General features: G+C 45.0%; 1 non-coding gene across 1 annotated transcript; it reads left to right on the top strand.

Annotated features, from left to right (window-relative positions):
* Positions 1–1,646: 1,646 nt before the first annotated feature.
* Positions 1,647–1,784, top strand: LOC114812490. The gene has a single exon (XR_003760143.1). It is a non-coding gene; the product is annotated as a small nucleolar RNA SNORA7 (small nucleolar RNA).
* Positions 1,785–3,071: the final 1,287 nt, after the last annotated feature.

Raw genomic sequence — 3,071 nt, 5'->3', positions numbered from 1 at the left:
GTGAAGAAAGAGTAATGGAGAGAGGGATAGCATGGCCCCAAGGGTGTAAGCAGCTATCTGAAATTTTTCTACACATCCGTTGATCAATTGCTTACCGCAGGGCAGATATTCAACGTGCATGTGTGCGCAGTTCTCATAATCTCTCTTGCCGACATGCCATTTATGCTCTGTGCAGTCAGGGCCGCCTCTGGTGCTGTGAGGCAGACTGATGAAGAGCAACAACAACAAGAAAACCCCAAACAAACTTGAACCATGAATCAACACAAGCTGTGATGCCACTTGGCGACTCAAAAAACAACAGCAACCACTTTGTGCTGTGGGGCACCCACCCTGTCTGTGCCTGGACCTGTCACTGCCCCCCAATCTGCTGTTGAAAAAGCCTCCAGACCTGTCACTCCAACCACTCATGACAAACTGGAGAGTCCTTCTCTGGCTTTTGATGAGAAAGGTGCAAAGAGATGTTCACAACCGAACTGAAAATTCTGAAGCCATCAGAGGCATTGGAGGTTTCTCAATTGGAAAGTTACCCTCCCAGGCAAAACACAAAAAGACACTTAAAAAGTAATAATAATCGTCCAGTTGAGAAGCGGCAGTCCCAGTAGGAAGCGAGATGGCGAAGCCGACTCCCAAGAAGACTGGTTAATAACAAACCCCCTCCTTCTCCTGCCCCCACCCCAGAGGAGAAAACTTGACCAATATCTTCTACAGGCAGCAGAAGGACCTCAATGTCATCCTGACATTTACATTGTGCTTTGAGGGAAACTGTCTAGAGATACCGCCTTGTACACTCCTTATGTACAGGTCAGAGATACAATTTGAGAACTCAGCATCGAGTTTACAGTCTGAGGGGAAAGAGTTTCACTCTACCAAATTTGCCATGCTCTCCCTCTGAAGGGAGATGGAATGAATCTAAATTCCAGGGTCTCTGGAAGGCCTCTAGGACAGTGGGGTTCTCCGTGTTCTTGGCAGTTCTTGGCTGGGGTAGATACAAGGTAATCAGGTTGTCCCACGTGGGGCTCACAGTCTTAATTCCCATTTTATAGCTGAAGGAACTGAGGCACAGAAAAGTTATGTGGCTTGCTCAAGGTCACACAACAGACAAGTGGTGAAGCCAGGATTAGAATCCACATCCCCTGACTCCCAAGTCTGTGCTCTTTCACTAAGCATTTAGCTGCAGTGCTCTGCTGTCCTTACTCTGCTGATCATTATCGTTGCCTTTTTATATTGTTTTTTTCTTTTTTTATTATTTTGTCTTCCCTTTTGTACCACTTGCTAACTCCCCATGCCCCTTATTCTTAGACTTTGAGCCCCCAAAGGTCCACAGCCTGTGTCTAAGGCTCATCCATGTATTTTTATCTCCAGCATTTAGAATAGTGCTCTTTCCATCCAGTACACAGTGAATTAACACTATTAGATGAAGAAATCTCCCTCAGCAGAGTGTCAGTCCTGCAAAAGTACCGCCATGGACAAGCACATAGTACTTACCTAGCTCCACAGTACTTAGGTAAATACTCTCATAGCTCATTGTGAGCAGGGAAAGTGACTACTAACTCTGTTATATTGTACTCTCCCAAGCACTTAGTATGGCAGTCTGCACACCGTAAACGCTCAATAAATAGAAATGATTGATTGTACCCTGCTATTTCACCCTCTCAGCATGGTATCTGGAGATTTTCCAGTACTCTACCAGTCTCTATTATGGGAAGGAGAGTCAAGCAGAGGCATACCCATTCCATTCCCAGCTTGGGCACTGGCTAGCGAGTGGAAGGCAATCTGCTACAAGTAAAGACTCCTCTGTGTTGGGCAGCCGTGGCACGGGAGAGAGTCGAGGGTGGAGACTCAAGTTTACTGTGCGGAAGGAGGCAATGGTAAACTACTTCTGCATTTTTACCAAGAAAACTCTGTGGATACACTACCAGAACTACTGCAGGAGGAGGTGGGACATTCTGGGAGAGATATGGCCATGATGTCGCTGTGGGTCGGAGATGACTCGACAGAGTAAGGCAAGACAAGACCCTGCTGATTTCCTAATCTACTTTAATATCTGTCTCCCCCTGGAGACTGTAAGCTCACTGTGAGCCAGGAAAGTATCTGCCAATTCTGTTATATTGTATTTTCCCAAGCGCTTAGTACAGTGCACACGATATTGACTCAATTACTATAATTGATTAATTAAGTAGCTGCAATGCTTCCATGGGTGCTACTGACTAGAAGAAACTTTACCCAGCCTGAGCCAGAGGTAGCAGGGCCTATTTTGTCCTTGATTGAAATCTGATCCCTAGACAGAGCTCTAAGCTCACCTTAACCACCTGAGCCCATGTGTGAGGGGCTAGTCAAAGCCGCTATACCCATTCATGAGCTTTGCTCGACTCTTAACAGCAAAAATTACATTGCCCATCAGCATCATAACAAGTCTCTTTCAAACACTGTCTTATAGGCATTCTTTTATAGCAACTTTGTCCCTCTATTAGATTCTATTAGATATATAGCTGTAACAGCCAAGTATGAAGTGTATTAAACCTGAGAATTTGCCATCCATTCCAGTGGCTGCTATTGATTTTACCCACCAAGTATTTGGTGTCTTCGTAAAATGAAAATTCATTCCCAGCCAAACAAGAAAACAGCCTGTAAAATCTTTAAATCTTCAATTTACACAGGGATTGACCCACCCTGCTTTGGGAAAGAAGACAACCTTCATCCCAAGTCAATTGGCTATTGGATTCAGGATCACGTTATAGCATTTGGAGGTTAGGAGGCAGGAGGAAAGCATTTGTGTATTGGTCTTGGCTGAAAAGAGGGGCAGGATCCATCTGGATTCGGCCCCCTATTTGGCTGTCTATCCTAGAAGCAAAGTTCATCATCCTGTGCATCGGTGGAGTGGATGAGAAATAGCCCTGATGTTGATCCAATTCTTTTAGAAGCAAATTCAATCCTCCCAGCTACGGGAATTAAATTAGCACTCTCTTAATGCATCAGCTATTGCTCACACTTGCTAATGTACAGGTCTCCTTGGGTGTACAGAAGCCAGGATCAAACCAGTGATTAGGTAGTTGTAGCCTGGGTGCAATATC

Source organism: Ornithorhynchus anatinus, chromosome 5 (genome assembly GCF_004115215.2).
Source record: "Ornithorhynchus anatinus isolate Pmale09 chromosome 5, mOrnAna1.pri.v4, whole genome shotgun sequence".
Classification (NCBI taxonomy): Eukaryota; Metazoa; Chordata; class Mammalia; order Monotremata; family Ornithorhynchidae; genus Ornithorhynchus; species Ornithorhynchus anatinus.
The sequence above is the reverse complement of the archived record's forward strand: the minus strand, read 5'-3'. Positions and strand labels throughout refer to the sequence as shown.